General features: G+C 47.0%; 3 long non-coding RNA genes across 5 annotated transcripts in view; 2 read left to right on the top strand and 1 right to left on the bottom strand.

Moving 5' to 3' along the window:
* Window positions 1-1,071: 1,071 nt before the first annotated feature.
* Window positions 1,072-6,990, top strand: LOC309538852. The gene is made up of 3 exons (XR_014222397.1): window positions 1,072-1,511; window positions 4,624-4,746; window positions 6,831-6,990. It is a non-coding gene; the product is annotated as an uncharacterized lncRNA (long non-coding RNA).
* Window positions 5,970-26,612, bottom strand: part of LOC309538843 — a 31,116-nt gene continuing 10,473 nt past the window's right edge. For 2 of the 3 annotated variants that reach the window (XR_014222376.1, XR_014222378.1), the window contains exons 4-6: window positions 7,054-7,167; window positions 6,630-6,946; window positions 5,970-6,047 (exon numbers count right to left, since the gene is read on the bottom strand). This is a non-coding gene — a long non-coding RNA (uncharacterized lncRNA). The remainder of the gene's footprint in view (window positions 6,048-6,629; window positions 6,947-7,053; window positions 7,168-26,612) is intronic. The other variant, XR_014222377.1, reaches the window with a different exon arrangement.
* Window positions 20,000-26,577, top strand: LOC309538950. The gene is made up of 3 exons (XR_014222540.1): window positions 20,000-20,078; window positions 24,060-24,316; window positions 26,179-26,577. It is a non-coding gene; the product is annotated as an uncharacterized lncRNA (long non-coding RNA).

Here is a 26,612-nt window from a genome sequence, read left to right as displayed (position 1 = left end):
TGCTCAGTAATTGACTGGTGCTAAGGAGCATTATGACCTTTGAAAATGTCAGACTCTGAGATGAACCTGGTGTGAAACATCTCCCACCCCTCCCAAGCACGGAGATCCCCGTTCAAGTTGGAAATTGTTTTGACACTTGTACAATTACTGACTGACACCAAACCCATTTTGCCTTTTGTTTGCCTGTGGGGATACTCTACTGTGGAAAGCTGCAGGCGACAATGAGTTTAGCATACTTATTTTATTTGTAGATGGATATCATTTTGTTCCTTTTATATTTCTTTAAGAACTTCAGGCAAAAGGGTAATGTCTAAAGAGGACTCTGAGGGCTGAACACATATAGTCCATTGTAGCTTAAAGGGCCACATTATATTATGGGATGACCATATTCCATGCATTATGTGGCATCTGTATGATGTAATGAGATAAACATCCTCTTTTTATGCTACTCCACTTCAGCTTCTGGTCCCCGGCTCAGAAAAAAATCTGACTTTAAAGACACAATATAATAGCTGTGCCATCTCCTCTGGTGAAGATCATCTATGTAAGCTTGCTCTAACCATTTCCTTCTCTTTGCCTTTAAAAATCAACTCTACCACTTTGACCTTGTCCTTTCCAAGTAGTATCAACTTGCCACCCACAACTTCTTACCAAGGAGGAGCAATCACCATTGGGACTACTGCAAGGGAGGAGAGAATGTTTAACCATTTTGCTCTCTGTCCTATATTTCTGATGAAAATTGTCCAACACACACACACAGCTGGGGAAAGGAAGGTTTTCCTTCTCAAGTACAGGATGCCATTCAGATTTCAGAGGTTTGGAAGCAGTTGTTATTCTGCTTGCAGTGACTGGGTGCTGCTAAATCACCTATATCAACCTGAAGGTACCCTACGTTAGACTTCAGGTCTTCTGCTTCTGGGTTCATACATTTCTTTCATTTCCTCCAAAACATTACACAGCAGAACACATTAGTGTCATGACATTCTCTCTTCCAGCACCCTCACTTCTGTCTCTGGTATTATGATGATACCAGTGCCGTCATTGTGATGCGAGCAATGACCTCACAAGAGACCAGGCTTTGTGGAGGGCTCTGACTGACCGCGATGAAAAAAGCACACTCTGATGTTGCTTCAGCCACAACCAACCTTGGACTGAGCCTTAAACAGGGGCAGCATATCTGTCTCACTTGTTAACTCAACCTTTACGGCCTCTTCAAGTTACAGGGGACAGGCCCATTTTAGCAGTCTTTTACTCTGAGGGAGCAGGGCAGACGCCGGTTGTACTGCAGCTTTTGTGATGTGGTCCCTGGAGCCAGGAACAACCATGTGACATGTTTGGGCTGCAGGCACACTGCAACTGTGGGCTCATTTTGTGGATGTTCTTCTGGGGCCTGTTCAGCCTACAATAACCCTTCTGATTCTATGAATCCTCATCGCCTAAAGAAGAGGAATCAGATCAAAGAAACATCACAACAGGTGTGGACAATATGGAACATCCTGAACAATATGGAAGTACAAACAAGCGTCAAGTTTTAATAGATGTTAAAGGCGAAGGAGGGGTGTGGTTGCCATTTCCAGCAGTAATCATGCATTTGCCTCGACAGCTAGTTTTACCCTAACAGATAAAAAGAAATTCATACCCTCCAACATTTCTCCAATGAAAATAGGAATGATTCCACCACCACCACCATCATCAATTTAGTATTTATACCCCACCCGTCTGACTGGGTTGCCCCAGGCACTCTGGATAGCTTCCAGCATATAAAAAACAACAACATAATAATAAAACATTAAACATTAAAAAACTTCCCTATACAAACAAGGCTACCTTCAGATGTCTTCTAAATGTTGTATAGTTACTTATCTCCTTGGCTCGGGGGTCTCTTAACTCCATACCCTCCAACATTTCTCTGACAAAAATAGGGACTTCCTAAGGAAAAATGGGGCATTCTGGGATTAAAACAGAAACCAAGGTGGCTTCTGTAAATCTAGGACTAATCCTGGGAAATAGGGACACCTGGAAGGTCTGGAAATTCAGAGCACAGGGATGGCAAGCTATGCTGTGAAGCCTAACTGAAAAAGGGCGGGGGAGGGGAGGCAGGCAAGACTATAATTTAAGGATGTGAATGGAATGAAGATGGTCCCATGGCGCTTCATGAAAAGGAAAGCAAGGATGTGTGTGCCTAATGACCTAAACCCACTCATTAGGATTATGGTTGTGGATAAGCACAGCAGGCCTTATCATTAAATCTACTGCCATCGTTTCCCAAAATACTTAAATTCATTGCAGAAGGGTTATAAAGTACTTCTAAGTGGCTCTTAAAAAACACGCATGCATGCACATGCACGCGCACAGACACATGGACTCACTCTCTTTTTTCTCTTTAATCCAAAAACAGAAAGCAGCGTAAGTCATTGAATTTACCAAGTGCGTTATCTGAAGAGCCATTTCTCTATATTTTCATGTATATATGCATGTCTTTTGTTCAATAATGAAACAAACAGGTTTCATTTTTGCCTTTCCTTTTCCCCTGTCAGGATCTGAATGTGAGAGTTACATCCCTCATTAATGACTCATCCCAGCTAATCTCTATTCTATTCATAGCTTCGCACTGTCTTCTTGCCACGGCTTCCCTTGCCGAACCTATTGTTTCAAATAGGGGGAAAGGCTGTTCTGAGCTCCTGTGGTGTGAGGACATTAGAGTGCCTTGATTCACCCCTCCCGTCTTACCTACAATCATACCCTTCAAAAACATCAGAAGAAATTGAAGCTGGAAGAAATTGGAGGCATTTAAGCTGAGGCTGGATGGCCATCTGTCAGGAATCCTACATTACAGATATCACATCAAGCAAGGATTTGGACAGTATGCCTTTTAAGGATGTGTCTAACTCTGTAACTCTACGGTTCAAGTTAGGGGGAAATGTGCCATAAACAAGCTTTGCAAAAGGTACATCAGATTCAAGGAAATGTTGTTTTGAGGCTGGTGTGATTATCTGACTCAGCATGCTAGCCACATCATATTGCTCCCCAAAACTGTGCTCTAAACATTGGTCTCCTATTTTCAACAGCACACACATCTTTGAGATAAATGTATAGAAAGTTAAAAGGCTTAGAAAATAGTTGAACTTCATGCACCCCTAAAACCTGTGTTAGGAAGGCACGTATTCCAAAAGACAGTGAAGAATCCATTAAATTAAACATTAAATGAAATATAGAATCATAGAATCTTAGAGTCCACCACCTCTCGTGGGAGTCTGCTCCACTGCCAAACAGCTCTTAGTGTCAAAAAGTTTTTTTCTGAACATTTAGTCAGAATCTCCTAACTTAAAGCCATTGGTTGAAATCCTACCCTCCAGAGTCCTCAAGTCCTACCTCTCCAGGAGAAAACAAGCATGTTCCCTCTTCCATGTGACAGCCCTTAAGATCTTTGAAGATGGCTATCATATCACCTCTTGGTCTTCTCTTTTCCAAACTAAACTTACCCAGCTCCTTCAAGCGCTCCTTGTAAGGCTTAGTTTACCTTAATCACATACCTTTAATCATCTTGGCCACCCACCTCTGCATACATTCCAGCTTGTCAACACCCTTCTTAAATTGCAGTGTCCAGAAGTGGACACTGTATTCCAGGTGTGGTCTGATCAAGGCAGAATAGGGTGGTACTATTATTTCCCTTGATCTGGACACTATACGTCTGTTGATGCAGCCTAGAAAAGCATTAGCTATATACTTACTACTGCTGCTGCTTCAACAATATGCAAAGTTAAACATCTTGGCATAAAATAAGTGAATGCGACAGGAAAACCAGCACCAGACCATAAAAGGACAGATCCCAGGTAAGCTGAAAGAGGTCCCCCAACATAGGAGTGGCAACACCAGATGACACATTGTCCAGGTTTCAAACAAATATGGCATCAGCCCTATCTATATCCCTTTGTATCAGTAAAAGTTGCTCATATATCTTGTGCTCTTGGGTAACCTTCTTCTCCTTAAAATAGGAGTGGGTAACTTTTGGCTCTCAATACGTTGTTGGGCTGCAACTCCTTCCTGAAGGAGGGAAAATGAGTTTTTAAAATAGTAGTCTACTCCAGGTTGCCAGGTCATGTGACTGAGCCAGCCTAAGCCCCCATCCCTCAAGTCTTGCCTCCAGAATGCCTCTTTTGTGGGGCTTATGCTAGCCTCATCTCATCCAGCTGAGCTGGAATGAGCAAGTTATGCTGGTGTATCTTCAGTTGAGCTGGGTTTGAGGACTTAATGCTGGCTGAAATTAAGTTTTGCTGCATCCTAAACTGCTCATCTCATTCAGTCTTGCCCGCTAAGTCTATATTTTAAGAGGCTTCTTTGCTGGCCTGGTTGATCTGACCATAGTTTTCTTCTTTAGCAGACCAGGGGCATATAGACTGACTCCTACTACATGTGGGCTTCCAGCAGGTTTCTGGCTGGGAACAGGAGGGTGGACTTGATGGGCCTTCAGTCCAATCTAGCAGGACTGCTCTTATGTTCCTAAATCCCTAATTGTCACACCTCAGTTTCTCAGATCAGGGCCCACTGCAAACCACCTCTTTGGAATATTCGGCCTTGCATAAGTATTAGTTGTTGTTTCTACAGGATTATGTTTCTACATAGGACATGAACCTAAAGATAGACTTCCTGGCCATGGTTCAAGCCCTCCTTAAGACTGTCACTATGGCACAGCAAGGCCAAAAGAAAAAGCTTGGCAGGACCAGAAGCTATACAAAGTGTCTGCTTGTAAGTATTTAAAGTGCAATCAGTGTTGGTGTCCATCATGAACCAATTAGATATTATCTTCCTTGCTTCTTTACCACCATAGCCTACAAAGCTTCCTTCCCACTTCTTGGTGAAATGCTTGATGTGCCTTGTATGTTGTGCCAGACTAACTATAGTGGGGTGGCTTAACTATAGTTTGTTAAGGGCACTGGGAATTATAGCTCTGTGAGGGGTAAACTACAATTTCCAAGATTCTTTGGGGTAAACAATGTGCTTTAAATGTATGGTGTATGCTGCTTGTCTGGGGCTGAGTTGCAGGAGTTTTCATTTTAGTTGTGGCACTGAAACAGAACTTCCCACAAGTCCAAATTTTGGCTATGTTTTGGAAGGCTGCCATCTGATTTTAAAGTTGTTTTAAGAAAATCCAAAATCCAACCTGAGGAATCTAGTTCTTAGTTCTTACAAAACATGAGACACAGTCTCTCTTGTTTGTTTAGATCAAGGGTAATCAACCTTTCATAGAATCATAGAATCATAGAGTTGGAAGAGACCACAAGGGCCATCGAGTCCAACCCCCTGCCAAGCAGGAAACACCATCAGAGCACTCCTGACATATGGCTGCCAAGCCTCTGCTTAAAGACCTCCAACGTAGGAGACTCCACCACACTCCTTGGCAGCAAATTCCACTGTCGAACAGCTCTTACTGTCAGGAAGTTCTTCCTAATGTTTAGGTGGAATCTTCTTTCTTGTAGTTTGGATCCATTGCTCCGTGTCCGCTTCTCCGGAGCAGCAGAAAACAACCTTTCTCCCTCCTCTATGTGACATCCTTTTATATATTTGAACATGGCTATCATATCACCCCTTAACCTCCTCTTCTCCAGGCTAAACATGCCCAGCTCCCTTAGCCGTTCCTCATAAGGCATCGTTTCCAGGCCTTTGACCATTTTGGTTGCCCTCCTCTGGACACGTTCCAGTTTGTCAGTGTCCTTCTTGAATTGTGGTGCCCAGAACTGGACACAGTACTCCAAGTGAGGTCTGACTTTTTATACCTGCCTCCCACTAATGCATCTTTCTTGATGGTAAAATTTCCCTACCACTCACCAGTGCTTGATGGAAGGAGGATTCAGCTTGTGCTGAGAACACCCTACTGCCCACCTAGAATCCTGAAATGCCCACTAGTGGGCTGTAGGGGTCAGGTTGACAACCCCTGGTTTAGATTCGCACACCCCATCCTCTGAAAATCCTGGTTTGTAGCCAACTAAATTTTACTCAGAGTAGATCCACTGAAATTTATTAGTGGATCAAAGTTAATCTACTCTGAACTAGGATTGCATATGTGGGAATGTTCTGGGGTGCAGGAGAGGATATATTGTGGGATTATATCCTTATCCAACTTGTGCTAACAAGTTCCCAAAATATCAGCAGAGTTTATAGACATTCCCCTTTAAGTTCGCAATGGTAACGCTTGCACAGGTTCGCTAGAACCTCTATAATAATTACTCTGGTAATTTCCCCTTTGTTCCCTCTTGAAATACAAGACACAACACAGTCTTTATAAAAGTATAAAAGAATTTTCTCACGTTCTGTTCACAATATGATCCTAGAAGGCAGACAGCTTAAAAAGGTTCAGAATCTATCTTGTAGCAAGATAGTCCTTATCTCCTCTCTTGGCTGGGAGCCAAGAGAGCATCCTTAGATGTTTCCTCATTGAAGGAAAATGGCAGAGAGAGAGAGTGGCTGCCTGCCCTGTGCTTTTGTCATTACCTGCACAGGTGAGGCCACACCCACCTCTGGTCACATGCGGAGGAAGTACGTCCCCAGGAAGTTTACCTGCTTGCTGGACAGACATCCCTCCCCATCCCTCCCCCTCTAGGAATGTTGTCATTGACTGCTCCTGTGTTTACATCCCACAGCATATTGGTCAATGTGAGAAACAACATAAATAAATTCAGTTGACTTGAACAGTTGAATGTATGGGCTCACAGAATATTAATTTCTTAAGGAAGAGAAGCAAACTCCCCCCCCTCCTCCTCCTCCTCCTCTTCTTCTTCTTCTTCTTCTTCTTCTTCTTCTTCTTCTTCTTCTTTTATTGCCACTTGGTGCAGGAACATTCCACAGCAGCAGACGTCCTTTATTTCTCATCCAGTCCCTGTGAGAGCAATCTAAAATCTGTTTCCAGTGGTTGACTTGCAATATGAGTGAAGGCGAAGAGATGGCAGCCCTGGAAGTGAATACATATTAATAAAGCTGACAATCTCGCATGAATTTCCAAACTGACTAGAAACATTTCTTTCTTTATCTCGGGAAGAAAGAAAATACCGAAATTACCTATACAAATCCCAGGGAAGTCTTAATGAACACATAAGAACAGCAGGCCAAGAACTATAATAATGGGCTGAATTTTAGTCCCTCACTGGGATTCCATCAATGCTTATTAAGCACCTGTGAGAGGCAAAGAGAAAGAGAGAGATCTTAGCACTGTACGCTGTGTCGAGAATTTTGAGAGTTTAATTAGAATGGTAGAATTGTAGAGTTGGAAGGAATCCTGTCGGTCATCTAGTCCAACCCCCTGTGATTCAGGAATCTCAACTGAAGCATCTGGGGCAGATGACCACTCAACATTTCCTTGAAAACCTCCAATGAGAGAGAGTCCACCACCTCTCATTAGAGTTTGTTCCATTGTTGGCGATTCCCTCGAATAGGGTCTATCACCTCACAAGAAAGAAGAAGAAGAGTTTGGATTTGATACCCTGCTTTATCACTCCCCTTCAGGAGTCTCCAAGCGGCTAACATTCACCTTTCCCTTCGTCCCCCACAACAAACAGTCTGTGAGGTGAGTGGGGCTGAGAGACTTCAAAGAAGTGTGACTAGACCAAGGTCACCCAGCAGCCGCATGTGGAGGAGCGGGGAAGCGAACCCGGTTTCCCAGATTGCGAGTCTACCGCTCTTAACCACTACACCACACTGGCAGGACACCCCCCCCCCCCAAATAAGGAAGTGGCTTCTGCATACTCAGGGAGCAAATTTATAAATGAAAATAAAAAGTGGGAAAGTGGGGGGACCTTTCGAAACAGCCTGACAATGATCTGAGCTTCCAAGAGGTATGGAATAGTATGTTTTTGTGGGATGTAAAACTGCAGCCAAGTACAACATTCCTACAATGGACATGTTAGGGGATGTTTTGTACTACTCAGGAGAAGGCTTCCTGTTTCCTCCTGAGCTGGGAAAGACTTCTACTACATATGACTTGAAGAGGGTGTGGTCTGTTGTACTAGCATGGAGGAGCACATGGCCTCCATGTTCTGATCAATGTGTATTCTCCATTTTGTGTTCCTAAGAGTTAGGAGAAGTGACTGCTGATTCGCAGTCACTTGAGACTATTTCCCTTAAGGGGCAGTTCATGTAGATATATAGTTAATATAACCTAAGCCTGCCTTCAGGGATCTATCTGTGAACCTGAATGAATCTGTGAGTAAACTTATTTTATATTAAGTTTAATCAGATTCTCATGGCTATTCTTTTTAAGAGGGATTAGAAGGCATCTTACCAGGAATCTTAAGTAGTGAGGCTCAAATGAGCCAGCAACAAGCTAACCGCTGTGTAATTTAAAAAGGGGGATATTTGGAACTCTGCTAGGATATGGAACTTGCTAGCACAAGTTAGGAAGGATACGATTAAATAGTATATCCTTTCCTGCCTCCCTAATCATCCCCACAGTTTTCAATTAGGAAATGTGGGGTGGGATGGGGAGAATGAAAGAGCCCACTGAACATAGGGAGAAATCCTGCAGTAAGATCCGCTGGGCAGAGTGGGTTTGGCATCCAGCAGATCTCTGGCTGAGTAGGGAGGTTTCTGGCATGGGTGGGCTATGTTGCCAAAATTCCCCACCCTCAGATCATTCAGAAATACACTAGCATTATTTCCCTCATCCTGTCTCAGCCTGGACCCAGCCAGCTGAGCCCATCCCAGTGGTTCTTGAAGAAGAAGAAGAGGAGGAGGAGGAGGAGGAGGAGGAGGAGGAGGAGGAGTTTGGACTTGATATCCCACCTTTCACTCCCCTTAAGGAGTCTCAAAGCGGCTAACAATCTCCTTTCCCTTCCTCCCCCACAACAAACATTCTGTGAGGTGAGTGAGGCTGAGAGACTTCAGAGAAGTGTGACTAGCCCAAGGTCATACAGCAGCTGCATGTGGAGGAGCAGGGAAGCAAACCCCGTTCACCAGATTACGAGTCCATCGCTCTTAACCACTACACCACGCTGGCTCTCTTGAGTCAGTGTAAACTTTGAAAAGTGGGTGCAGCAGTTGGACCAGAGGGGGCTTATTGGGTTTTCGGCCTCAGCCCCCAAACTACCTTGACCAGCTTTAAGAATTGTTGGTACTAAAGGATTAAGAGGTAACAAGTCACTCTAATCACTGAGCAGCTGGAAGTCATTAAGCATCCAGGAATGTGAGTTAGTTTGTATAAATAGTCAGTTCGCCTGTGTGTTTTTTCTCTTCCCCACCCCTGACCTGACTCACAGACTCAGTTTGTGGCCATGGGCGTGTTTGCTAATATGAGTTAAGTTTAGAGTAAAGTTTTCTTTATGCCGGAGATAAAAGCATGTGTGCTTTGTCGCCAGGGTTTTTCCATTTGTAAATAAAGTTTTTATTTCCTGAGTTCCAAAGTGCTTGCTCCAGGATTCTTCATTGAAAGGTACTGACTCTCCTGCCTTCTTCAACCGCTGCACGAAATTCTCTGCTAAGATTTATGGCGTTGGCAGTGCACTGGACATTTACTTAACATTAAACTAATTAAAGTTTAATGGACAAGAATTATGCACCTTAACTTGTGGGGAAAGAGCAGCAAATGTCCTCAGTAGCAAAATGTCTTGGGCCAGCCTTCCTGAAGCAGCTTTTATCTGCAGAGCCGATAAAGCGTGTCCTCCCTAAAAGAGGGCACATGTTGTGTTGAGACCTGGAGACTGACCTTCTTCTTGTGGGTGGGTATATTGGACAGCCACAACACCCAACTAGTATGTCCCTTGTTGCTGGGTTTAATCTGGCCAATGGAGTGCTGTCTCAACGGATTAAGGGACCTATAAATACCTATGCACACGACCCAGAGCTTCCTCTTTTGGTTCGTGCATCAGAACACCCGCCCACCTCTCCCTATGTTTAGGGCTGTGTGCTTGACCTTACTATGCCGTCGTGTATCGTCTGTCATTGGGACAGGGGCACGGCAGGAATTTCCCACACTTGGCTGATTGGCTGTTGCCATTTGGGTTTTGCCTGTCGTGTAGCAAATTGTCACAACTTGTAAGGTTGTGGATAGGCACTGTTTCAGGTGATAGGGATGGGAGAACGGTCTCACCATCCCTATGTGAAAGGTATTCCGTTCAAGGAATCCAGGGACTCAACTTGGTTTGGTCAACCCCGAAGAGGGGGTTGTGCCCGTGCCTGAGTCCAGGGGAGCATCTCGGGAGTGGACATAGCCTGTACCCATGCTTTCTGCCTACCTCAGGTGTTCACCCTTGGCTGACCTATGATAGAGCTCTGGGTCAGCACTGCCTGCAAGGGTGCAGGGAGCTAGTCGAACCAGAGCTTATGCAACCACTCACTTTCTGTAATCAATAAAGTTGTGGCCTAAATTCTGCCAAAAACCAAATTAAAATTTGCGTCAAATGTACTTTTATTTAGGGGGGAGATCTCTGGGTCTGAACACGCAAAGACAGCTGTGAGAAAGAGGGTCTTATGAAAAACACCATCAAAAGCAGAATAGATAATGAAATTGATGGACTATGAAGAAATGGTGAAGCTGACCGGGAAAATCAGGCACTGAGAGGACATTAAATTTAGTAAAGAATGGCATAACTTTATAGAGTACATCAAAGATCACTGTAAACAATTAAAAACATTAGCAGGATGAATATAGCACTTGTAATTTATAACGACAAAGGAGAAAAATAGAAATGTAATAATTTAGGTAAATGCAATTAGCTGCAGAAAAAGGAAGGAAATTTTTGGAAGTCAAATACTATGGTATTAATGTAAACAAGTATGTGTGTGCAGAAAATTGTTTTTGTTTTGAAATTTTGATTAAAAAAAAATTAAAGAGGGGGGTGTCCTGCAACTTCAAATTGCAGATTTGACAGCTTGATTGTTTTTAAACTGGCTGAGGTGGGCAGGTATGTAGAAGTCCAAGAAGAAGAAAACCTAAAACTATACTGTCAGGGGTTCAGGAGCAGAGGCGAGGGCAAGGGAGGAAACAGAGAGCGAAGGGGAGGAGTCCGAAGGAAAGATGAGCGATGACGACGACCCGAGATCTCCGAGTCTTTCCAGTGAATCGGAAGATTCACAGAAAGGAGCGCCAGTGACCAGGGCAAGGGGGGAGCTTAGGGGGACACCCCAGGAAGAAGGGACAAAAGGGGGTTCAGAGAGCAGCAGTTGGAAATCGGGGCCAACGTCCCCAACAGAGCGCAGTGGGGAGGAAGGGCGCCAGGCATCGGGATCCGGCGGCTCGCCGCAGGGGGGAGGGCATGAGTCAGGAGTGGCCACACCTCCATCGGAGAGCGAAGAAACGGTCAAGCGGAAAGTGGAAGGTTGGGCGCGCGCGCCAAGTTCAAATGCACAGGAAGGCAGCACAGTAAGCAGCCCGGAAAGGGAGCCAGGTCCTAAAGCCCGCCGCAAGGAGACAGAAGGGTCCGGGGGGTCAGCGTCAGAAGAGTCCCGGAAGGAAGAGACCACGGGGGGCAGAGGGACCCAGAGAAGAACAGTCAGGAGGAAAAGGTGGAGTAAGGCTAGGGTATTAAGTTGGTGTACAGGAGGCGGGGACTCAGACGGAGCTTCGCCGGTCTAGCTTATAAGACGTAGGGCTGCACGCTGCAGCTTGGAATTGGAAATTGTAACTCAATAAAGACTTTTATAAAGTGAACGCTGGCTAGCGTGATCCTCTGTGAGCTAGGATCTGGAAGCAGCCCTGACAGTAAGCTCCGTCTCCTTTTTGGCACCTAAAGCCTCGCCGAGAGGGGTGAAGACTGGTGCCTACTCGTGAGCTCACGAACGGCAGACAAGATGACTGCCAAACAGCAGATAGCAGATCTGCAAGAAGCAGTGAGACAACTGAATGCCGAGATACTCGCATCCAGGAAGAGAGAGGGGGAAGCAGCCGCCGCCTACCAGGATCTCCAGGTCAGGTTGGAAGTGCTTACGAAGCAAGGGCAACTGACACCCAGACCGGAGGGAATTGGGTTGGGGAGAAGAGCAGGCGGTCTAGTATCTCACTTCGATGGGAATTTACAACAGTACCCCAATTTCCGAGCAGATGTAAAATGTGCGCTGCAACTGCTGGACAAGGACTTTAGAGATGAGCAAGAGAAGGTGGGGTTTATCCTGTCCCATTTGCATGGAGATGCTAAAGCATGGCTGCGCAATTTGTGGAGAGATAAGGATCCAGCGCTCCGAAGCGCGGATGCCTTCATTAAAGCAATGGATGCGTGCTTTTTATCAAGCATAGACGTGGATCTTGCCCGGAAAGAGATACACGGACTGAAGCAGGGGAGGGCCAGTGTAAGGCAGTATCATGCCCGCTTTTTTGCACTGGTCAGTGCCCTAGAATGGGACAGAGATTCAGCTCCAGTCAGAGACCTTTTTTGGGAAGGCTTGAGCGGCGCGGTTAAAGACGAAATTGCGAGGGTGGAGAGACCCCGGAGCACGCAGGAGGTCGTTCAGAGGGCGCTGACGGTTGGGGTGTGTCTGGAAGAACGTCCATGGAGCAGGGACGAAGGGCGCGGAGGGCGCGAACCAGCGAGAGGGTTTTCCTTTGTTCCCAGGGAAGCAGCGCGTGCGCAATCTACGCCTCCGCCAGGAGGGGGAGCAGAACCTATGGAGGTTGGAGGTGCCAGGGCTCAGTCAGCTACCAGAGCCCTAGCGCCGGGAGCAGTCAAGGCGAAGCCTCCTAGAGGGAACCGGAAGTGCTACATCTGCGACAGTCCTCAGCACATGGCGAAAGAGTGTCCCCAGAGGATCCACAAGCACACTGCAGCCTCTGCAACGGTAACTGCAGCTACTCAGCACAAAGAACCACAGCAGGGAAACGACGGAGTCTGGCTGGAGACAGAGGCACTGGGGCCCAGCCAGACGAGTCAGTGAAGCAGTCCCCAGAGATTTTGCAGCCCACAGACCCCCTCCCGCCCAAACCAGTAGTGCAGCTCACCGCATCGCTCCAGCTATCCAATGGACTCACAATGGACGTGCCAATCACCGTTGACTCTGGCAGCAACGCGGACTTTATAGGGCAAGACTTCGTCGATCAGCACGCTATACAGTTGCTGCCTGCCACGCTGCCCCTGCAGGTCGTCACGGTGGATGGCAGGGAGCTGCTCGGGGGGCAGGTGGTGAAGCAAACGCCACCAATGGTGATGCGACTTGGAAATCACAGGGAAATCATCAGTTTTAATGTCACCCAACTGTCGGACACGCCTATTGTATTGGACATGAGTTGGCTGGACAGGCACAGCCCGACGCTGGCTTGGTACCAGCGGCAGCTGATCTTCGGCTCTTCCTATTGTGCTGAACACTGCATCCTGCCCCGGCAGGAGGGAGAGGAAGAGGAGTCACAGCTGCAGCTGGGGACGCTGCAAGCAGTCCCCCACAAATACGCAGGATTTTTGGAGGTTTTCTGCGAGAAGGAGGCGGACAAGCTACCCCCCCACAGACCATATGACTGCAAGATTGCCCTCCTGCCAGGGGCGGCGCTGCCAAAAGGGAAGCTGTATTCTATGTCTGAGGACGAACTACAGGAACTCAGAGAGTTCATTGATCATAATTTGGAGCGCGGTTTCATCCGGGAGTCCAAGGCAGTGGGGGGCAGTCCTGTATTCTTCGTCAAGAAGAAGGACACGCCCCAAAAAAGGCTCGTAGTGGACTATCGGACCTTAAACAGCATGACCAAGCCATCGGATTTCCCCATGCCCAGGATCGACGACCTCCTCGCGACGGTGCACAAAGGAAGAGTGTTCACCAAGTTGGACCTGCGCGGGGCGTACAACCTCATTCGTGTGCGGGAAGGCGATGAGTGGAAGACAGCCATGTTCACGCCCCTGGGCACCTACGAATACAGAGTTATGCCGTTTGGACTGCAAAATGGCTCCCACTGTTTTCAAGCTTTCATGCATCACGTGTTAGCGGGTCTCCTCTACAAGAAGTGTGTCTGCTTCCTGGATGACATCCTGATATTTTCTGAATCGCAGCAGGCCCACGACAGAGACGTCAAGGAAGTGCTGAGCAGACTACAGCAGCATAGGCTGTACGCCAAGCTGGAAAAGTGCCAGTTCGACGTGTCGGAGGTGGATTTCCTGGGCTACAAGTTGTCAGACAAGGGGCTCGCCATGGACAGCACCAAGGTTCGTGCTGTGTTGGATTGGAAAAGCCCGCGCAACCGGAAGGAGGTCCAGCGGTTTATCGGCTTTGCGAACTTCTATCGCAAGTTTATCAAGGGGTTTGCAATGCAGACGGCGGCCATCACAGACACGCTCAGCTCCAAGAAAAAGAAGTTCATCTGGACGGAGCAGGCGGAGCAGTCCTTTCAGGCACTCAAGCGTCTCTTCGCGTCGGAAGAGCAGCTACTGCATGTCAACCCCAGCAGACCGATGAGGGTGGAGACGGACGCTTCAGACAGAGCCGTGGGAGCAGTCCTGTTGCAGCAAGACCCGCAGGGGGCTTGGAGGCCGGGAGCGTTCTACTCCAGGAAGCTCACCAAGTCGGAACAGAACTACACCATCTGGGACAGGGAGTTGCTCGCCATTCGTGCAGCTTTCAAGGCGTGGAGGCACTTCCTGATCGGCGCCAAGCACACAGTGCAGGTCTGCACGGACCACAAGAATCTGGAGCACTGGCGCACAGCGCAGTTCCTGAACCAGAGGCAGATACGTTGGGCAGAGTTCTTTGCGGACTTCGACTTCCGAATAGAGTATGTCCCGGGAGACACCAACGTCATGGCGGATGCACTATCCCGTAAACCGCAATACCTGGAGGAGGCGACGCCAGCGACGGCCATGCACATCTTCGCACCGACAGCGTGGGCGTGCGCTTCGGCAACGGTTGACCTGGATGCGGTAGGGCGAGCGTTGCAGGACGACGCCTTCGCGCAAGCAAAATTGGCAGAGGTGCACAGGGGCACGGCGACGACCGACGAGTTCCAGGAGCGCGATGGATTGCTCATCCGTAAAGGGGCCATCTACGTGCCGGGAGACGAACTTCGCGCCAAGGTACTGCAGCAGTTGCACGACGCGCCCACCGCCGGGCACTTTGGCATGGAGAAGACGATGGAGTTAGTCGCTAGAGACTTCTGGTGGCCCAGAATGAGAGGGGAAGTCGCAGACTACGTGGTGAGGTGCGACACCTGCCAGAGTGCCAAGCCAGTGCACAGACCGCCGGCGGGGCTGCTGGAACTGCTGCAAACCCCTTTCGAACCATGGGAGAGGGTGGCCCTGGATTTTGTCACGGATCTGCCCAGCTCGAGGGGCAAGACAGCAGTGCTAGTGGTGGTGGACTTGTTCACCAAGATGGCGCACTTCATTCCGTGTGTGAAGGTGGCCACGGCGGAACAAACCGCCAAACTGTTCATAGATCACGTGTTCAAGGTTCATGGTCTGCCGCGGTCTATACTGTCCGACCGGGGGCGACAGTTCATCTCGAACTTCTGGCAGAAGCTGATGGGCTTCTTGAACGTCAAGATCAACCTGGCATCGGCAAGACACCCGCAGACCAACGGACAAGCGGAGCGAGTCAATGCCATCATGCAGCAGTACCTGAGATGTTATGCAAACCAACAGCCTGCAACGTGGGTGGATTACCTGCCACTCGCCAAGTTCGCCTACAACAACACAAAGCACGTGTCCACAGGAGTGACACCGTTCTTCGCCAACAATGGAAGGCACCCCAGAACCTTCCCGGGACTGGAAAGAATGGAAGGGGGGAGCCGCAGGCAGCGGACGCGTTCGCGTCGGAGTTACAGGAGGTCCACGATCAGCTCCGGTGGCAGCTGGAGCTAGCTAAGCACGCATACAAGGTGAAAGCGGACAAACACAGGAGGGTTGGTGAAGAGATCCAAGTGGGATACTGGGTCTGGTTGGCAGCCCACGCAGTGCCGGTCAGATCGTTAGCAAAGAAGAAGCTAGGGCATAAGCAACTGGGGCCCTACCAAGTCGAGGCACAGGTCAACCCGGTGGCCTTCCGGCTGACACTTCCGGAGGGATCCAGGATGCATCCGGTGTTCCACAGATCGGTGCTCACTCCCTACAAGGCAGCCCACAGATTTCAGGAGCCAGGAATGGCACCGAGTCCGCTCCAGGAGGGGAACGAGCAGGCGGGAGTGCCACAGGAGGAGCCCATCAACGAAGTCACAGAGATTTTGGACTCTAGATGGGGGGAAGAGGGAGTAGAATACCTTCTCGCCAGAGAGGGCACCTCAGCCAGTGACAACAGCTGGGTGCCAGGCTACGCTTTGGAGGAACCTCTGCTCAAAGACGAGTTTCATGCCCTCTTCCCGCACAGGCCCATGCCAGCCGAGTTTTTCGACGACTGGCTTTTCACACCCACGCTTTCCGCCAGCACGTTCCTGGGGTTCGACTCGGACGAGGAACCGACACTGGACACGCGTTCCCAGGAGGGGTCGCCCTCGGGATTGGCATCAGAACCCTCGTATTGGTGGGATGATCGACCAGAGGAGCAGTGGCGCAGGAAGTGGCTGGAGGGTCCAGCTCGAGCGACGGACCCGGGAGCGACCGAGGCAGAGACTGACTTGGACGTGTTCGGGGAGGATCTTGGGTTCGAGCACGGCGGCACAGAGATGGAAGAGGAGGTGACCGTCGTCGACGAGCGCAGGGAGGAAGAACCGGAAGTCTTCAGTTGGATGCCCGCCACAGGAAGCGAACTGTATCCGGCATTCGCCCCCATGACAATGGAGCACCCAGCACCCACACCTGAAGGAGGGGAGGGGGGAAGGGGGGGCTTTGAGGGGGGATGGATGTCAGGGGTTCAGGAGCAGAGGCAAGGGCAAGGGAGGAAACAGAGAGCGAGGGGGAGGAGTCCGAAGGAAAGATGAGCGATGACGACGACCCGAGATCTCCGAGTCTTTCCAGTGAATCGGAAGATTCACAGAAAGGAGCGCCAGTGACCAGGGCAAGGGGGGAGCTTAGGGGGACACCCCAGGAAGAAGGGACAAAAGGGGGTTCAGAGAGCAGCAGTTGGAAATCGGGGTCAACGTCCCCAACAGAGCGCAGTGGGGAGGAAGGGCACCAGGCATCAGGATCCGGTGGCTCGCCGCAGGGGGGAGGGCATGAGTCAGGAGTGGCCACACCTCCATCGGAGAGCGAAGAAACGGTCAAGCGGAAAGTGGAAGGTTGGGCGCGCGTGCCAAGTTCAAATGCACAGGAAGGCGGCACAGTAAGCAGCCCGGAAAGGGAGCCAGGTCCTAAAGCCCGCCGCAAGGAGACAGAAGGGTCCCGGGGGGTCAGCGTCAGAAGAGTCCCGGAAGGAAGAGACCACGGGGGGCAGAGGGACCCAGAGAAGAACAGTCAGGAGGAAAAGGTGGAGTAAGGCTAGGATATTAAGTTGGTGTACAGGAGGCGGGGACTCAGACGGAGCTTCGCCGGTCTAGCTTATAAGACGTAGGGCTGCACGCTGCAGCTTGAAATTGGAAATTGTAACTCAATAAAGACTTTTATAAAGTGAACGCTGGCTAGCGTGATCCTCTGTGAGCTAGGATCTGGAAGCAGCACTGACATATACATAGCATGTAGGAGATCTTCTTTCTGTGTCATTCACTGCATGTATGCTACAAACGTATATCCAGAACGTGGGGAAAAAACCCATGCAGTTAAAAGGAGAACTGCATTGGAAATGGCACATTTTTTAGTAACCACTTTTCTATACTCCGTGGATACAGAATGTTGGAATGTGTTTCAGCATTGTTAATTTATCAAAATGTGAAGCCTCTGCTTGTGAAATCCTAAGGGGAGAAACATTTTCTGAAAACCTCTACTTAACTTGGAAAAAAAATCCCAACCAGGCTGTTTTTCAGTTCCCTCGCATGACCTATAAAGGGATGGAAGTGAGAAATGACAGGTTGGAAGCAGACAAATTTTATATACTGTGGGACCCAAGTGGCATGGGGTTTTCTCATAGACTAGGGCACCTTTTATCTTCAGGTCTGCAGTTCACATCAGGGTCAGGCTGGCAACGGGCAAACTAATTTTCTGCAGGCAGATGGTTAGTGACCTTTGCAAAGGGGATCGGTGCTTTTAGCCTATGGACTTAGCGGGCAGCATTTTCCTCTAGAGTGGTCAGTAAAGGCTACCCCAGTCAGAAATCTGAATGCTAAGGTTAAGGCTGCATCATGTGAACTTCCCTACTGCACTAAATGATTATTCTTCCAGGACATTAGAGAAGGACATCCTTAGACACATCAGTACTCACAACAGTCCAAAATCTCCCCCACTCCCACTTCTGCTAATGCTTCCTTTTCAACCTTACTGTCCCCTGGAAAAAATAAACCTCTTTGAAAAACTTCAAAAGTCTTGGCTGAAGCCACACTAAGATCCTCAGTTTTGATCCTGTGTTTCTGAGCACAATTCAAAGTGTTGGTGTTGACCTTTAAAGCCCTAAATGGCCTCGGCCCAGTATACCTGAAGGAGCGTCTCCACCCCCATCATTCTGCCCAGACACTGAGGTTCAGCGGTGAGTGCCTTCTGGCGGTTCCCTCACTGCGAGAAGCAAAGCTACAGGGAACCAGGCAGAGGACCTTCTCGGTAGTGGCGCCCGCCCTGTGGAATGCCCTCCCATCAGATGTCAAAGAGATAAACAACTACCTGACATTCAGAAGACATCTGAAGGCAGCCCTGTTTAGGGAAGTTTTTAATGTGTGACATTTTAATGTATTTTTAATCTTTGTTGAAAGCTGCCCAGAGTGGCTGGGGAAACCCAGCCAGATGGGCGGGGTACAAATAAATTATTATTATTATTATTATTATTATTATTATTATTATTATTATTATTATTATCCTGTGCTTAGCGATGTGCAACTCAATATTGGCTAATTTGTCGGCATGTCTTCAGACAAGGAAAAACCAAAATGTCCTTCTGTTTTGCCACCCTATAGGATTGATCAATAGTGGCTGGTTCTCCATGGGACTGGAGGGGTTGATGTCAGGAAGCCCAGTGCTATTTTTCTAGAAAAAGAGGTGCCGGAACCCACCCTTGTACTCTTATAACGGCAATGGCACCCACCAGAGAGGTGTTGGAACTGAGTTCCTGTGAGTTCGAGCTGGAAAAAAAGCCCTGACAGAGCTCATCAGGAGGTGGAGCCAACTAATTCTCATATTGCTCCCTTCCTCCTCCCTGCTGAGTTCTACCATGGCAGCACCAAGACAGTGTGTCAGGATGCTCTCAGCAGGTTTTCAAATTATACACAGCTTTTCTTCAGGTTTTGATTATAAGAGCAAAAACTAAACATCTAATAGTCTAGATAGAAGCAACTGGGTAGTCAGGCTGATGCTTACCTGGCTGCAGAAGTTTACTGGCCATTGCTGTTGGCATGGAGATAGTCTAGGTTGAATGCAAACATGCCATTCTGATGTCATGTGTGATGTCACAAAGAGGATATGCTTTGAGTCTTGGTAAAGCCAAAAACAGTTAACAGACTGCATCTCAGCACTGTCAACATGGATCTCCATAATAGGTGATGAATAGTTTTATTTGAGGGGTATATTAACTTTTACTATTGAGGAAAAGTTTTAGATTGGTTTGCCAGTTTGTAACCCATCAGGTTGAGGCAAATAAATATATAGTCACAACCCTGTACCCATCAAATAATCAACTTGATGTGTGACTTTGGGACAGATTCATTTGGGACTGATTTATACAACATTTCTATCTTCCTCCTCCCTGGAAGGGTCAGGATAGGGAGGTGGTCCACCGTTCCTCCTCCTCTGCCTAGACACAGTGCTGACAGACATTGCCACCTCCTGGAACAGGCAGTGTCACCCCTGGACTGGTGTAAAAAAGAAGGCAGGCAAGGAAGGACAGACAGAGGCTGGTGGGACAATGTCCAATAATTTACCAAAAAAAATCTACTTCTACTGTGAGTGGCAAGACAAAGAGGACCTTTTTCTGGCTATTTTTCAGAGATGGTGCGGTGGAATAGGTGAAATATGGTGCTGGGTTTTTTGTTTTGTTTTTGTCTTTGCCTTCAATGTTAATAATAGAATGTAATATGACCAGGGCTTTTTTTCCAGCCAGAATACACTGGAACTCAGTTCTGGTATCTTTCAGTTGAGTACCACTGCCATTATAAGAGAACAAGGGAGGCACACCTGGTGAGTTGTGGCACCTCTTTTTCCAGAAAAATAGCACTGAGTATGACTGATCATCCCTAGTGAAGCACCGTCTCCTGAGCATAAAGAGGGAGGGAGGGACACACACACACATACACATACACACAGAGAGAGAGAGAGAGAGAGAGAGAGAGAGAGAGAGAGAGAGGTGTGCTGGCTTCCATATTTTCCCAGAAATGCATGCTTGGTGGGCATGTGGCATAATTCCTTAGGTTGTCATGGCGTTGTGGAGGTGGAGTGGTAGCAGGAGCTCTTCTCTGACCATTACTGCCACTACAGGCAGGATCATGCAAAAGTTGTTATTATTTAAGAAATGAGATAATGTCGCCAGAAACAGCATTTTTACAAAGGAAGGTGGAGCAGGAGAAGAAAAGATCAGCTGCTGCCACCATGGTCAGCTCTTAAGCAACTCTTTGTCTCTGACCCTCTTCCTCTGCTGTTATTGTCGTCGTCTTCTTCTTCTTCTTCTTCTTCTTCTTCTTCTTCTTCTTCTTCTTCTTCTTCTTCATAAGCCTGCACCACCAACTGAAACATGCAAACCTTCGGTGCTTTCGCATACTGAGAATTCTGACTCACAGCCATTGGTTAAGTCCTCACACAACAGTTAAACTAACTTTCACCGGAACAGACAGAAAACTTTCCACATCAAATACATTACAATACAAACATCAGGACACATTACACAATGCCCATTAAAACATAATTCAGATAAACAGGATTTTACAGCCATCTATGTTACTAGTATCTTCACGACTGTGGATGCCATAGATTAATTGTACATTGAATCTAAAAGAAGTGATAGCAGCTTACTTCCCGCTGTTCCCCGCAAAAAAGTAATTTTAAAATAGCATGATATAGCCAAAACGTTTAAGTCCCATTTCCATGGGAGACCTGAACTAAGTGTCCTGCAACTGGGTGCCCTCTTCAGGTTAAGCCTTCTGTTGTTGGCAGGGGTGTTTTCAATGGAAAAGGACGGAGCTATTACCAGATACCATGCCATCAATGTCAATAATCTCCATTCTGAAGTTTCTTCAGATAAGCAGTCAGCCCTTCACATAGCCCCTTAGCAAAGAAGCAACAAAGGCAGAACAATGCAGGCTGTCATTGGAAATAATAGCAAAAGCAGCCTCTTTTCCTGATGCCTAGATTCAAATGTGCAGTTTTCGGAGAGGCGAGCTGAAGCACTCAAATGTGCAGCCCGCAGAAGCTTTCCTTATTTACCCCCTGCTGCAAGACTTCATTCCAAAATGACAACTTGCACAACACATGAAAAGTGTCACTCATGGCACAATATTTCAGGGTATGTAAAAATTTCATATGGAAGCGCAATATCCCAGGGTCTGAAACTAGGAATCATCGTCCATCAACCTGTGCTGTAAATAATCATTAAATGCAAAATACCCTCTCCAGCGGCGGCATATAATAATAGCATTGCTGTCCTTTTATAAGCTTGAGTCTGGATCCCAGGTACATTTCAGTCACTAAAAAGTTGCCAATTCATTTCTTTTATGTGTTTTGCTCATATGGAAATGAACAGAAACAGACTCCAACAACATAGAATGGCCATGCTAAGATGAGAGTTGAGCCTTTATTTCTTGGAAAATAATATTCTATTTTTAAATATATATTTTTAGCTACTGAACTGCTGGAGAATTTCAGTCACCCTCTGGAAAAATACTCAGCAAAATGGCCTCACCATTTGCACCATCCATGATTTTTAGATGTAACTGTGGATCCAGTTTTAATATTGTTTTGTAATATTGTTATGCACCACCCCAGTCTTCGAGCAGTGCGAGATTCTAGGGATACCAGGTGTGCATACCAGGGTTTATGCTCCCTTTCGGACAATGAGATACAGTGGAGACTGTGGTGTTTTTTATACTGTATGGTTTATATACAACCTGTGCCTACTCTGGAGGGGGCTCTGAGCATCACATCCGAATCAGTGCCAGCTTCTTCCAAAGGAAGCAGCATCCCTGCCCTGCAGTGTGCCTGTCCCCAAGAATGGTCACATCCCACCTGTTCTATCCTTGCTAACCTAAGCTCTGGTCATTTGTAACACAGAGAAGCCCCACTCATCTGCATTCTCACACCTGGTTCTTTGATTCTAAAGGATCATTAACCCCAGGTTCAGAACAGCCTTTACCAAAGGTGTCATGGGCTTTGAAGATGCTCAAACTAAGGATGAAAGGGGGAAATGTGCTAAGAGAAAGGCATGCTTGGCAAACCCTCACCGTCATCAATTTCCACCCAGAAACCTATGTCCCCACAGCAGAAGGACGTGTGGATCCAGAATTGGCCTCCGCAGTCACTTACAGACTCACTGTTAAGATCATGTTCATGGAAGACTATCTTACTCGGCTACAAGTGATTGCCAAAGAAGATTTTAGGAGGAAGCAATAGGCTTAGCCTTTACTCTATCTACTATAAGCTTAGGCTGAGCAATAGTTACTGACCCAAGATCATCCATTGTGTTTCATGGCTGAGCAGGGAGTTGAACCCATTCAGCACTTTAACCATTACAGCACACTGCCTCAGAGCATGGGGGAAACAGGTTTATTTTGCTTTGTTTAAGCATTTATTAGCTACATTCTCGGTCCCTAGTGCAGAATCCAAAAGCGGCACTCCGGTTAAAACAAAGAAACAATTGCAAACCGTGAAAGATGCACAAACCGGCAGAAATACAAAATCACCCATAAGCAGCCACAGTCAGAACAGAATAGAAGAGAATAAAGCAAATTCAAAACAAACACAGCAGTTAAACACACATTCAGTCTTCCATTAGGAAACCCATTTGAAAAAAAGCTATCTAATAATAACTTGACTTTAGAAAGCCATCAGCATGCAGGCCGATGGAAGCCCCACTAGCAAGAGCATTCTATTATGTGGTTGTCTCAGCAGAAGAAGCCAGGCTATGAAACCCCTGCGGTCTTCCCCTCCCAAAAGGGCAGGATGCATTGCAGAACCTTCACTGCAGATGCAAGGAAAGAGGAAAGTGCATATCAGAGATGCTCCCCAAAGTCCGCAGGCCTCAGATAAGTCTGAAAAAGTCAGAACCAGCACTTTAAATTGAGCCTAGAAGCAAAGTCAGAGAGCTTGAGCTAAAATAGGAATTGTGTGCTCTTTGAGACTAGTATCTGTCTGGAGGAAGGCCACAGCTTCTAACCGTAGCTTCCAAGCCACCTTCAAAGGCAAAAGGCAGCCCCTTTGGCCTGTGCTTGCAATGCCTATACGGAAAGAAAGTAATTTATTGGGTAGAACAGAGAGCACAAGTGAGAGAGGTGGCATACAATCCCTCCAACCCAAATTAAGTTTTTCTTCTCAGGTCCACAGTACAATGAAGAGCTAGATCAATAACTGAGTGGCAGGAACTGTACGCTGAATGCCCCTTGATCTGAGATACATATTTTTAGAATATTATCGAGAATTTGTATCAACTAGGGCAAAAGGAGAAGGGGACGACAGAGGACGATATGGTTGGACAGTGTTCTCGAAGCTACCAGCATGAATTTGACCAAACTGCGGGAAGCAGTGGAAGACAGGAGTGCCTGGCGTGCTCTGGTCCATGGGGTCACGAAGAGTTGGACATGACTAAACGACTAAACAACAACAGCAACAAAGTATCCTGCTTCTGATCTTTCGAAGCTGGGGGTGGGGGGAGGAAGCAGTTGCCAGAACAATTTATTTGACTGATTAAAAAAAGCAAGCAAACAAAAAACTCTTGAGGGGTGTTCTTCACAATGGAAAGATGCCTCACTGACTCATCTTCCAGAGGGCATCTTTTTTATGCTGTGGATCTGGCATGCACTGTTTTTTGCAGAATGTGAAATAGTAGCTTTGGGCTACGTTTTCTAAAAGAAATGTTTTTTAAGTGCAAATAATAATGATGATGATGATGATGATGATGATGATAATAGTAATAATAATAATAATAATACAATAATATCTTTTGCTTCTATCTAGTAAAGAAAGAGTAATCACGATTGCATTACAAGTTGCCAGCAAGAATTTCAAGTGAAGGCGTGGAGACTCCCTACATTATGTGGAAAACTCATGTGGTTAAGATACTATCTCATTCAGTAGTTTAGTGAAGTTGCAAGACCGAGGTTCTCTAAGGCTGCAGTCCTACACAGTAAGCCTGTAGCTTACGTGGGAGTTACATTCCAGAGATGGTGCCTAAAGCCAAAATCCCTTATAGTCAAAGCACCTGGGATGCAATGGTGAGTAGGACTGCCAAAGTCTTTTTTCCTAGATGTCTGCCCCCTTTCCACCCCCCTTTTATTTTATTTTTATTTTTTAAATTGCCAAGCATGTAAAGTTAAATGTGCACAACTTAAATGTGCCTATATGGGCTTATCATATACTGACTTGCTTGTCTAAGTCATATGTATGACAGAGGGAGATATGCACTTGCGTAGATATATTCATGTGGCTGAATACATGTGAAATCTGTGCATGAGAGTCTATGACTGAGTTACATGTGTGTCTAGTCTTATGCCTGAGTTAAGTTTGTGGGTGGGTGGGTTTAGGACAATCAGGAGTTGGCTGGGGACACACTTCGAGCGTTGCCCATAGCATCACTGCATGCAGCTTACCATAGTGTTCCCCATCTTTCTAACATGAGGAAGCTTGTGGGCATCTGGATTGTGTGGAGTACCTAAATACACATTTTCCTAAAGAGACCTATTGATAAATATAAACATGGGGTGTTTTAGAACAGAGGCCTCCAGACCCTCCAGAAAGTAGCAGACTTTGGGCTTTCAAATTTCAGTGGCACCCTGTACGACACAAAAAATTAGTGCCACCTCAACTCTTGGGCTCTGTTCTACAGCATTGTTTTGGTGCCCCCTGAAGCATGGCGCCCAGTGCTACCCTAAAACTGCCTCTGCTCCAGATGTTGCTGAACAGCTACCACCAGTACCTGCTCCTTTTATTGGGCCTTGGACCCTGCCTCAATCTCCTTGCTGGGCCAGTTTGAGATGGTCAGGTGACTGCTTGCTCTGAATTGAGGCCTCACCATCCCTTCCCCCTGGTGATGTCTAGGAGTTAAAGCAGGAACAGAAGTTTCACGTGAGGAAAAATAATAATAATTCCCCATCTGCTGTCTGAGCTGGGGGTTATGTGCCTTAGTTTTAAGTCAAGGCTAGAGTGCCATGATTGTCTAACTTTAAGAGGATAATACTCTTAAAGTATTAAGATAATACACATAAAGATAATGAGGAAGGGTTGTAGCTCAGTGGGAAAGGAAGCTCCCTCCCTCCCTCCCGGTTTGTTGGTGAGCGTTGCTGTCGCGCTGCCAGCAGAGGTTCTTGGAAGTGACTTGTGGAGAAGATGGCACTGGCTGAGGTGAGCTCCCGGGAACATGGAGGGGGAAATGGCTGCTGCCGTTGCTGCTGAGCGGCTAGACTCGCTGTCCTGCTTCACCTGCCTGGAGGTGTTCAAGAGCCCTGTGAGGGTGCCCTGCGGCCAGGCATTCAAGGAGTGTCTTAAGCCAAAAGAGCCAGTTTGTGGAGTTTGCCACAGTACCCTGCCTCATGGCAGCAGAGCTTTCGAAGTGGAAAAGCAAATTGAAATGACAGTGGCAGAGAATCTGCTTTTCATGCTGAAGGTTCCAGGTGAATTCCCCGACAGCTTCAGGCAGAACTGGGAAAGATGTGCTGCCTGAAACTCTTGAGCTTCTGACAATCTGTGTAGACAGTATTAATCTAGAGGGTCCATTGATCTGGCTTAGTACAAGGCAGCTTTCTATGTGCCTACATTCTGGAGAATTTAGCAAAGTGAGGCAGTTCTCAGTAAGAGGAACACATGGACTCCAGCAGCCCCATGTCTGCAACAAGGCCTTTCGATTCTGCTCCTTCTTGACCTAGGGCTGTTTTCTGCAGTGGGCCTTCTCCTCAACAATCACTTTCCTGTAATAAAATGGATAAGGTTACTTCAGGGATGAAGTTAATTTCATTAAGCATGAATTCTAGAGCAAGATTTCCCCAGGTGAAGAATGCTTTTAGTTCTCAAGTGGATTGTACTGAACCGGCCTTGACCTTAACATTTTCACATAATTCTCCACTCCGTGTCCTCCTCTCAGGAAACCATGACCTCTCATGATATTCGTCAGATTCCAAGCAGCTGAAACACCTCATAGCTGGCCCATGACAGTACCTCAGATGCAAAGGACTGATTATTCGCAATGGCCCATTCTAAATACAATAAAAATTCTCAGTACCATTGGATTAGCTTCCAGAAACCTTGATAATTCCGGACACAATCTGTTGTGCCCTGGAGAGAACTTCCTCATTAATTCTCGCCACAATGTGTCCGTAACACAACAGGGTAGTGTTCTGGATGTTATGCTGAGAGAGGAAAGGCAGAAGTTATCTTTAAACATCTGCTAGATTTACTAAGGAAATTGCTTGAATTCTGTAGGATGGAGACATTAGAGGTTTAATTGCTAAAACTGAACTAATACTGAGAAAACAAGTCTTGTTCTCAACTCTAGAACCTGAAAAAGAAGAAGACAAT

Source organism: Podarcis vaucheri (assembly GCF_965113315.1).
Source record: "Podarcis vaucheri genome assembly, chromosome: 8".
Classification (NCBI taxonomy): Eukaryota; Metazoa; Chordata; class Lepidosauria; order Squamata; family Lacertidae; genus Podarcis; species Podarcis vaucheri.
The sequence above is the reverse complement of the archived record's forward strand: the minus strand, read 5'-3'. Positions and strand labels throughout refer to the sequence as shown.